General features: G+C 34.5%; 1 pseudogene; it reads left to right on the top strand.

Annotated features, from left to right (window-relative positions):
* Positions 1-579: 579 nt before the first annotated feature.
* LOC134372763 (protein tyrosine phosphatase type IVA 1-like) lies at positions 580-1,038 on the top strand (annotated as a pseudogene).
* The last annotated feature ends 10,770 nt before the right edge of the window (positions 1,039-11,808 follow it).

Genomic DNA, 11,808 nt, shown 5'->3' with positions numbered 1-11,808 from the left:
TATTGGCTTCCTTTGCTGTGGGCCAGCTCGGGCCATGCTCTCTTTGCAGCTATTCGGTGCATGGTAGATACTGTGTCCTAGCACCACATTTGTCACTACTGCCTAGGGACCGACTATATAATTAGACCACAGTTTTCAATGAATAAACATATTTATTTCTGTGGTATTCTTAATCACATTTATGGAGTTTGTCAAGGGCAGGGGAGATTACTACCAAGCACAGCACAACCTTTATGCACACAAATGAACTGTTGAAATTCATCCCTGCTCCACCAACAGTCCCCCATAAGAATGTTGAATTGAAATTTAAAGAACACTTTACAAGAGTTTTGACCTGGTTGGGGTAAATCTCAGTCTTTACCTTTATATTGTCTCAGTACTACTGGATTGAAGGATTGCTCCTTCTTGTTTGAAGGTTTTCATTTCTCATAACTCCCAACTTCATACTTGAAGCACTGAGAATTTCAAGGGGTGTAAAGAAAACTTCAGTTACTTTTTATCATTTCTGTATTCAATTTTAAAATTCTTTCATAACTCTATAGAATGTCTTTTTAAGTAAGTTAACATAACTCAAACTTCTCAGCCTCTGTGGAAATCGCAAGCAAGAAAATGGTATTTCTTATTATGTACAATCTGACCAATGCAACCTTAAACAAATTTGTAGAGGAACTTAAGAAATATGAAGTTATCACAATAATAAGAGTATGTGAAAAAATCTACAGCACTGTCCTTGTGGAAAAAGAAGGCATCTACAGCTTTTGATAATGGGACACCACCAAAATGCTAAATTTTGTAAAATGTTAAATTACATGAAGAACCTGGTTGTTGTATTGCTGTTATGTTACAGGTCTTGCCATAGCTTAGTGCTTGTAGTCCTAGTATTAACTGGAATAAAATATGATGTAGTACAGTTCATAAGACAAAAGTGGTATGGATCTTTTAACAGCAAGCAACTTTTTTTATTTGGACTAATATTATCCTAAAATGTGGCTGCACTTCAAAGACTCTAATGGCCATAGAAATAACTGTTGTAGTTAATAAGACTAGGGTGTCTGATGCTATTACACTGGAAGTGTAACTTAAGTCAGGGCCTAATTTGTCATCATGTTAGCTAACATGATGACCTCATAAATAAGTCCAATAAAGCTTCCCATGGGAGAATTGAAAAGCAGTTTTACCATATCACAAGCTTGGTATAATTGCAATCTCTGTGTTTAGGTTATGATCAACATATTTAAATACTTAGCAAAAGAGTCTAGTTGTTCAGCATAATCTACTTATCCCCTATGTTTTCTTCTGTGAGTTTTACAATTTCAGGTCTAAAGCCCTCTTGACATTAGTCTTGGCAATGATTTATTGGATAGACACTGAAAGCACAGACAATAAAAGGATAAATAGATAAGTGTGACTACATAAAACTGAAAAGCTTCTGCACAGCAACAAAACACAATCAGGTTTTGTATTTCTTCTTGGTTCAGTCGTAGTAGTTTTTATGTGTCCAGAAATTTATCCATTTGCTCCAAATTTTCAAATTTGTTGGTGTATAGTTGTTCATGATAGTTTCTAATGAGTCTTTGTATTTCCATGGTATCAGTTGTAACCTCTCCTTTCTCATTTCTGATTTTTGTTATGTGAGTCTTCTCTCTTCCTATTTTAGTCTGGTCAATGGCTTGTATAATTTGTTTATCCTTTCAATAAAAAGCAATTTTTTGTTTCATTGATTTTTTTTTTTTGTATCATTCTTTTGGTCTCTATTTCACTTAGCTCTGATCTTAATTATTTTTTTCTGCTTACTAGTTTTGGGATTAGATTGTTCGTATTTTTCTAGTTCTTTGAGATTTAATGTTAGGTTGTTTATTTGAAGTCTTTCTATTCTTTTGATGTAAGCTCTTATTGCAATAAACTTCCCTTTTAGTACTGTTTTTGTAGTATCCTATAGGCTTTGGTATGTTCTACTTGTATTTTCATTTGTTTCATGGAATTTTTTGATTTCCTGCTTTATTTCTTCTTTGACCCACTGCTCATTCAGGAGCATGTTGTTTAATTTTCATGTATTTGTATAGTTTCCACAGTTTGGTTTGTTGTTAATTTCTAATTTTATTCCATTGTGGTCTGAAAATATACTTGAAATGATTTCAATCTTTTTCAATTTGTTGAGACTTATTTTGTGACCTAATACATGTTCTGTCTTGGAGTATGATCCATGTACTGATAAAAAGAGTGTATATTGTCATCATTGAATGAAATGTTCCGTCTATGTCTGTCAAGTCCATTTGGTCTATGGTGCTGCTTAAATTCAATACTTCTCTGCTGGTCCTTTGTCTAGATGATCTGTCCAATGTTGACAGCAGTGTATTAAATTCCCCAACTATTACTGTGTTGGGATCTATTTTTCCCCTTAGATCTGATAACAGTTGCTTTATGTATCTGTGTGCTCAGATGTTGGGTGCATATATATTTACTATTGTTATATTTTCTTGCTGCATTGATTCTTTAATCATTACACAATGTCCATGTCTGTCTTTTCTTACAGTTCTTGTTTGAAGTGTATTTTATATGACATAAGTATGGCCACTCCTGCTCATTTTTGGTTTCCATTTGCATGGAATATCTTTTTCCATCCCTTCATTATTAGTCTTTATTTGTGAAGTGAGTTTCTTGCAGTGGATTAATCTAGTTTTTGAATCCATTCAGCCAGTCTATATTGTTTAAGAGGAGGATTTAGTCAATTTACATGTAGGGTTGTGATTGAATGGTATTGCCTCATTCCTGCCATTTTGTAAATTTCTCTATTGTTGTTTTATATTGCTTATGTTCCTTTTTTTCCCTTTTATTGTTTATCTTTGCTGTTTGGTGATTATCTGTTGTGATAAAATACATTTTCTTTCTCTTTCTCATTTGTGTATCTGTTCTTCTAGTGGTTTTTGTTCTCTCTCATGTATTTATAGTGACCTATATCTCTCTCGTGATTCCAGAAATAGCACTCCCTTGAGGATTCATCCCAAGAATGCAAGGATGGTTTAACATATGCAAAGCGATAAATGTGATATACCACATCAACAAAATCAAGGACAAAACCCATACAATTATCTCAATAGATGCAGAAAAGCATTTTACAAAAATGTAGCATTCCTTCATGATAAAGACTCTCAGCAAGTTAGGTATAGCAGGAAAATATCTCAATACAATAAAAACCACATATGACAAACCCACCACCAACATCATCCTGAATGGGGAAAAACTGAAAGATTTTCCTTTGAGAACAGGAACAAGACAAGTATGCCTACTCTCACCATTCCTATTCAACATAGTATTGGAAGTATTAGCCAGAGCAATCAGGTAAGAGAAAGAAATACAGGGCATCCAAATCAGAAAAGATGAAGCCAAATTGTCACTGTGTTCAGATGACATGTCCCTATGTATAGAAAAACCTATACCCTCTACCAAAAAAATCTCCTAGAACTGATAAGTGAATTTAGTAAAGTTGTATGATACAAAATCAATACATAAATATCAGTGGAATTCTGATATACTAACAACAAACAATCAGAAAAAGAAAACCAGAAAGCAAATACGTTTACAATATCTACCAAAAAAATAAAATATCTAGGAATAAATTTAACCAATGAGGTGAAAGATCTCTACAATGAAAACTACAAAATTCTGCTGAAATAAATTAAAGAGAACACCAAAAGATGGAAAGATATTCCTTGTTCATGGATTGGAAGAATTAAAATGGCAAAAATGTCCATACTACCCAAAGCAATGTACAGATTCAATGCAATCCCCATTTAAATACCAATGACATCCTTCACAGAAATAGAAAAAAAAGTCCTAACATTCATATGGAGCAACAAAAGACCCCAAATAGTCAAAGCAATACTGAGCAAAATAATAATAATAATAATAATAATAATAATAATAATAATAATAATAATAATAATAATGGTGCCATCACACTATCTGACTTCAAATTATACCACAAAGCTATATTAACCAAAACAATATGGTGCTGGCATAAAAACAGACACTTGGACCAATTGAACAGAATAGGGAATCCTGAAATCAACCCATATACCTACAGCCAACTGGTGTTTGGTAAAGGCACTAAGAACATACATTGAGGAAAGGACAGCCTGTTCAGTAAATGGTGCCTGGAAAACTGGATATCCACATGTAGAAGAATGAAACTTGACCCAAACATTTCACCATATAACATAATCAACTTAAAATGGATTTAAGATTTAAACATAAGACTTGTAACTATAAAAATCCTAGGAAAAAACATAGAGGAAACCCTCCAGGACTTTAGACTGGGCAAATATTTTGTGAATAAGACCTGGAAGGCACAGGGAATGAAAGAAAAAATAAACAAATGGGTTTATATAAAACAGAAAAGCTTCTGCACAGCAAAGGAAATAAGGAACAGAAGGAAGGGACAACCCACAGAACAGCAGAAAATATTTGCAAATTATACATCTGACTAGGGTTTAATATCAGAATATACAAGAGACTCAAACAACCTTACAGTAAAAAACCCCAAATAATCTGATTAAAAAATGGGTAAAGGATCTGAACATATATTTCTACAAATACTATGTCGAATAGGAGTCGAGAGAGTGGGTATCCATGTCTTTTTCCTGTTCTTAAAGGAAAAGCTTTGAGTTTTTCCCCATTCAGTATGATGCTGGCAGTTGGTTTGTCATATATGGTTTTTATTGTGTTGAGATACTTTCCTTCTATACCTAATTTGTTGAGAGTCTTTGTCATGAAGGCATGCTGAATTTTGTGAAATGCATTTTTTGTGCCCACTGAGATAATCACATGCTTTTTGTCCTTGATTTTGTTGATGTAATGTATCACATTTATTGACTTTTTCATGCTGAACCATCCTTGAATCCTGGCAATGAATCCCTCTTGGTCATGGTGTATAATCTTTTTGATGTATTATTGTTTTCTGTTGGCTAATATTTTGTTGAGGATTTATGTTGGCTAATATTTTGTTGAGGATTTTTGATGTTCATCAAATATATTGGCCTATGGTTTTCTTTTTCTGTTGTATCTTTGTCTGATTTTGGTATCAGGATGATTCTGGCTTCATAGGGTGAGTGTGGGAGAATGTCCTATGGTTTAATTTTTTGGAATAGTTTGAAGAGAATTGTTATTAATTCCCATTTGAGGGTTGGTTAGAATTCAACAGTGAAGCTATCTGGTTATGGGCTTTTCCTTGTTGGGACACTGCTGATTACTGCATGAATCTCATTTTTTGTTATTGGTGTGTTCAGGTTTTATGCCCTTTCTAGGTTCAGTGTTGGTAGTTTGTATGTATCCAGAAATTTATCCATTTCCCCCAGATTTTCCAATTTGTTGGCATATAGTTCATAATAATCTCTAATGACTGTTTGTATTTTTGTGGTATCAGTTGTAATGTCTCCTTTTTCATTTTTGATTTTTGTTATCTGAGTCTTCTCCTCTTTTTAGTTAGTCTGGCCAATGGCTTTTTGATTTTGTTTATCTTCTCAAAAAACCAACTGTTTGGTTTCATTGATTTTTGCATTGTTCTTTGGGTCTCTATTTCACTTAGTTCTGTTCTGATCTTAATTATTTCTTTCCATCTACTAGTTTTGGGATTGGATTGTCCTTGTTTTTCTAACTCTTTGAGACATAATGTTAGGTTGTTTATTTGAAGTCTTTCTATTCTTTTGATGTAAGAACTTATTGCAATAAACTTTTTAGTACTACTTTCACAGTATCCCATAGGTTTTGGTAAATGGTGCTTTTCATTTCAAGGAATTGCTTGATTGCTTGCCTTATCTATTCTGTAACCCATTGGTCATTCAGGAGTATGTTGCTTAATTCCATGAATTTGTATATTTTCCACAGTTTTGTTTGTTGCTAATTTCTAATTTTATTCCACCGTGGTCTGAAAATATAGCTGTAGTTAACAGTTGCTTACTAATTTTCTCTGGAACACCCTTTTTACTTGGCTACCAGATACAATTCTCTTGGTTTTCCTTTAACAAATAGCTCTTTGTTAGTCTCCTTTGGTGGATCATCCCATGTCCCCGCCCTTTACATATTACAGAGTCCTGAGGCTTAGTCCTAGGACATTCTCTCTCTCTCTCTCTCTCTCTCTCTCTCTCTCTCTCTATATATATATATATATATGAATATATATATATATATATTCATATATATATATATTCATATATATATATATATATTCTCATTCCCCATGGGATTTCAAGAAGTCTCACAGTGTTTTTATATCTTTGTACTCTGCCTTCTAATTTATAACATTAGCCCTTAGAACTTGCATTCCCAACTGCCTACTCAAAATTTACATGTGCAGAAGTCATCTCAAACTTAATATTTCTAAAATTGAACTCTATTTCCCCAGTACCTGAACTGCTCTTTCAGACTCATCTCTTTCTTAGTAAATAGCAGCTCTGCTGCTCTGATTGCTTATGCCAAAACCTTAATATCATCTTTCACTACTTTTTTTTTTTAACAAACCTAACCCATCAGCAAATCTAGACAATTTTACCTTCTCACTTCCTTCACCTCCTTTGATCCAAATCCTAGTCATCATCATTTCTCATCTGGATTATTGGAAGAGCCTCCTAGCTGCTTTCCATGTTCACATTCCGGGCCCCCTAGAGTATATTTATCACTTGGCTTCCAAATTATTAATTCCAAATGTAAACTGAATTGTGTCTCTCATCCTGCTTAAAATACTGCAGGGCTTCCTATCTCACGCATATTAAGATATGGTCATGTGTCACTTAACATGGTTACTTTCTGAGAAATGCATCATTAAGTGATTTCATCATTGTTTAAGCATCATAGACTGTACTTACACAAACTTAGATGGGATAGGCTACTACACACCTAGGTTATGTGGTATAGCCATTATAATTTTATGAGACCGCTGTTGTATATGCAGTCTGTCATTGACTGAAATGTCTTTATGCAGTGCATCCCTGTGTAGTCTTTGCTTTCACCTTCAAAGGACCACATGACTAACCCAATGTGACTAGGGCTACCATCATTCCTTTCTCTTTACTTCATCAACAATGATGTCCTTCTTTTCTTTAAACATGGAAAGCCCACTCTTGCCTTTAGACTTTTGAAAACTGAAACTTACTGTTTTTTCTGCCCAGCTCACTCTTTTCTGAGACAGTTCACTTCATTCTTCCCTCCAGCTCTCAGATCAAATGTTACCTTCTCTTACCACACTTAACACCACAGTCCCTCTCACGTCCTTCAAGTATTTTATTATACCACATTTTCCTCATAGCATGTATCAAAATCTGATATGTTAAATACCTATTAATTTCCTTGCTTTATTGCACTGGATTGGAAGTTCTGAGAGAGCAGGGATGTTGTTTACAAGTACATTCCTAGTGCTAGCACATAGTTGATGTTTGATAAGTATTTGTTGAGTGAATACAGGAATGAAACACTATAGTTACAGGTAATTGTGATCTATGATATTAAACAGCATAGCTGCTGTGAGGTGAGCCTCATTATGAAGGAACTTTCCCTGTTGTATGTAGAAGCATTCTTCTGAGGCTCTCTCATGTACTCTTTAAAGATATTGGTTAGTTAAGTCTTATGTGTATATATGTCTTTTACTGTTTGCTAGAGCATCAAAAGACAAAATCAAATCAATGAATTGTAACACAGAAAGGACTTTCTTCTCTTGCTTCTAAGGAAAGGAAAACAACTGAGTAGTTAGATCATTGATCAAGAAAGATATTATTTTCAGCTCTTTTTTAATGTTTTGATAAGGAAAAAATGGTCCTATTCCTTCCAAGCATTTTTCTCCTGGCTACATGATGAAAGCATTCTCTCAATGACACAGAAAAAAAAATTTTTTTTTTCTTGATTTGATTTCAAGCAGAAAAGAATGTTTAATTTTTTTCTGCTCCGGAAAACACAGCCCTGTTACCCTGACTCCAAAAATATTCTTTCAACTTAGGTGTTGTGATCTATGAAACATTAAGTTTAAATATTTGTTATTATGTTTTGGTTAATGAAAATCTTCCTCAATTTTAGATTTAGAATCTTTTACCAAGATAATATTTTTAAAAGTGTTCTGAGCCAAGAATGACATGAGTTCTTCAGTTGTAATGGATGATTTTTGCTTTATCTCTCATAGAGGTGGTCTCAACAGAGACCATAAGAAACAGCAGACTCAACTACCTGTTCACATACCCTTTCACATAATACTGGGAGAACTTTTGGAGTAGGAAATATTTTTATCTTTGACACATGTATTTATAGATATACTTACTCTTTTGAAGAAAAATTTATATGGTATATTTCCAACTCATGGAAGGAGCTAATATTAGAGCACTCATAAATTTAAATAAGAGGCTGATTAAAACTTAAATTAAAATCTAGTTAATTGTAAGGAATTATCATTTATATTCTCATAATTGTAAGGTAAGTAAATGCCACTCTACTATGAAATTATTTTACTTTTTGAAACCCTTTTTTTATGTTCCACTTAATTTTATCTCCATGTAAATCTTGTAAGGAAGCTAGTATAGGATATTATTATTCCTATTTTACTGATAAGAAAAGAAATTCAGCTGGGCAAAGTGATCTCTCAAGATTATATAATTAGTCCCTGCTGTTTATAAATGACTATGGAATGTGTTTCTCCGGTGTATGAAGTAAAGAAGACGTAGGGGAAGGGAGGCCCAATTAGATAGGAACATAATATGAGTTGTCAGGATCTCTTTGGTAAATTGCAGGCTCATCTCTCAGGCTTAAGTTGTCCATCAACTTTATGATCCTTTGCTTTGGTGAAAATAGGAAAAGCATATACAGGACCTTTCTGACCTTGCCTCAGCAAGATTTAATGAATTACATCAACACGAACAAACGAAAAAAGAGATTGAGCCTCATAATAAGAATGCTTGCCTCTCTCTAGTTCCCAGTTTTTCTTCCAGGAAGGAAATAATCCCAATTAGTGAGGTCACTTTGCTCTGGATTTTAGATATAGAATCACAAACTGGTGGTTCATAGGACATGACTAGCTCCCAGATGTGTGTGCTTGATGTGTCATAACCCCTAAACCTCTGTGTGATGTTATACCCACTGCTGCTTTACAAATGTGCATTGCCTATCTGGCCCCTGAAGGCATTTGTGTTTGACCCAGAACACCCACAGACCTTCAGTCACTGCTGCTCTCTGTTTTTCCTTGCTAAGCTGCAGATCATCCATCCCTTACCTTTATTTTACCCATGATTAGAGTTAACACCAGACTGTTGACTGTACATTGATTAGGAGATTCCATTGTCACTGTCTGTAAATGTAAGCCAGAATGCCTGCCGTCTAGCATTATAGAAAGCTCTCTCTGAACAAAACTTATTTTTAGAAATGCAACATAGTGTTTTTTTTCAAAAACTAAAGTTTGAATCCTCATTTTATTTAGATGCCTTAGGGACATTATGGCTGAGGAAATGCATTCTTCAGCCAAGGGATGTGGTTATATTGTATTCACAGATGACAGCAGGTATTTTGCTAGAGTAAGGATAATAAAATTAGACCTGTCATTCTTGTTTAGGCATCTGAGAAGTAAACATATGGCTTGAATGGTGCTGGTTCTGGCATTTAGACGTGAGAAAAAGGAGCAACAACTAGATTCCATTTTCAGTAGCTGGTACAATCTGGATTAGTGTCTATTCTAGGCAAGGCCACTACTCAAGGTCACAATCTCAGTCTTTCCTCAAGAAACATGTTGCAGTACGTAGTGATTTGGGCATCTATTTTAGATCTTTGCATAGTTATTGTTTACTTTTGCGTCCAAGTCTCTCAGCACACAAAATGAGTACTCATTGAATTTCTGTTGTATCTAACTTACCTTCTAGTAAACAACAACTCAAAATAAGCCTTGAGCCTATACTTCACTCTAGACATTGCCTTGATATCAGGATTGATGTGCTGGATGAAAACACAGTAATGTGTTTCTAAAAGGATTGGGTTATCAGTCAGGGAAAAAAATTCAGGCAAGCTACCTGCTACAGACCTGATAAAGAGAGAGAGCCAAGCATGATTGGAGCCTCAGTGGGTACCCTTATTTACATGGTTTAAGAAAGCTCCAACAGTTTAACAACATGAATTTTTGCTCCTTGCCATGGCTTGAATTATTTTCATAATAAAGAAAGAGTTCTTTCTATATAAAAATATGATTTCTAGAATGTAAACTTTTGTATTTATTCATGCAGTCCCATTGCATACTCAGAAGCTTATCCAAGTAATAAAAAATATTAAAAAGGGTCTGAAACACAAAGACTCATGCCCAGTTAACATAACCCCCACATTTTCTTTCACGCAGAATGTGTTTTAGTTCATTTAAGTGATTTGGTTATTCAAGGAATTGTGGCCTCTCTTACCCTTCAAGTTTTCTATAGGCTCATGAGTTTCCATATTGTACTTCTTTATGCATGACTATTAGCTCACTATTCATCATGCCTTCCTTGTGGATGTGTGTGGGTATTTTCATTTGCAAGGGGCTATGCTTATTTTGTCTGTCAATTCTGAGCAATAGGATTTTTCGCAGTAATTTTATTTGGGTCTATACAGTTTGGGCTTTTCTTAAAGGACTATGTATTAACCTAAGACTTTATAAAGACAACAAGTATTACTAGATAAGAAAAACTGAACTCTTATGATAGACTCAACCATGAACACAAGGAAATTTCTGGGTATGCATATGTATGCACACATATACACTCATACAATTATGATAAATATGCAGTATGGGAACTCAGGGTTAACCACAAATCTTTCTTTACTATTGCATTAATGAATCCTTGAAAATGACTGGGTAGGGGGAATTGCTTTTTCTGTCATTATCCTCATTCTGGGATTTATTTATCTTCCTCTACATACAGAGAAGTCCAAATTGGATTCATAACTTCCTTGTATTAGAAAATATATACCAACCCTAAGATTGGTTAGTCTCTGTCTACCAATGCTTCAAGTTTAGACTTTTAAGGACAAATTGTTTTAAAAGATCTAACTATTTCTTTCTTTCTTTCTTTTTTTTTTTTTTTTTTGTCATTTTTGTGACCGGCTGCACCGCGCTCAGCCAGTGAGCGCACCGGCCATCCTTATATAGGATCCGAACCCGCGGCGGGAGCACTGCTGTGCTCCCAGCGCCGCACTCTCCTGAGTGCGCCATGGGGTCGGCCCTAACTATTTCTATTTCTGTTTGCTAATGCACAAATCTGAACAAATGTACCAAGTTCAGGTTATAAGGCTTTCTTCTACTTGCTATAAAGTGTCTTTTTGAATTATTCTGTCATACATTTGGAGGGATACATAATCCTCCCTGGTTCTTGATAGAAACAGGAAAAATACTATTTTCAGAGTTTTAAAGAGGAGAGTTACCTGCTTACAAGTACTTTTGAAAAAGCTCTTTGCCTTATCATTATTTTCATCTATTTCTTAGTTATTTCTTACATCACCTCTCCCCCATGGATCCCCACCAACTAGTAGTGGAACTGGGAAATAAAACTGTCAAATTTGTATCTCTAGAGTGTCCCACTATTTAACTCTTTTGTTATATGTATCAGAACTTATCTTCTCAAAAGTTGCAGCTTCTTAAAATTTTGAATGCATTGGCATAACTTACGAAAGATGCCAGTTTGGCCTCGGAAGTCTGGACTGTGACTGTCAGAAAAGGTCCTGAAAAAAAAAATTAAAAAACTTTTATAGAGATTAGCCATGATACTACATTTTTATCTGACAATCTTGTCCTAATTCTTCCTGTGCTTCCACCACCTTAGA

Source organism: Cynocephalus volans, chromosome 3, assembly GCF_027409185.1.
Source record: "Cynocephalus volans isolate mCynVol1 chromosome 3, mCynVol1.pri, whole genome shotgun sequence".
Lineage (NCBI taxonomy): Eukaryota > Metazoa > Chordata > Mammalia > Dermoptera > Cynocephalidae > Cynocephalus > Cynocephalus volans.
The sequence above is the reverse complement of the archived record's forward strand: the minus strand, read 5'-3'. Positions and strand labels throughout refer to the sequence as shown.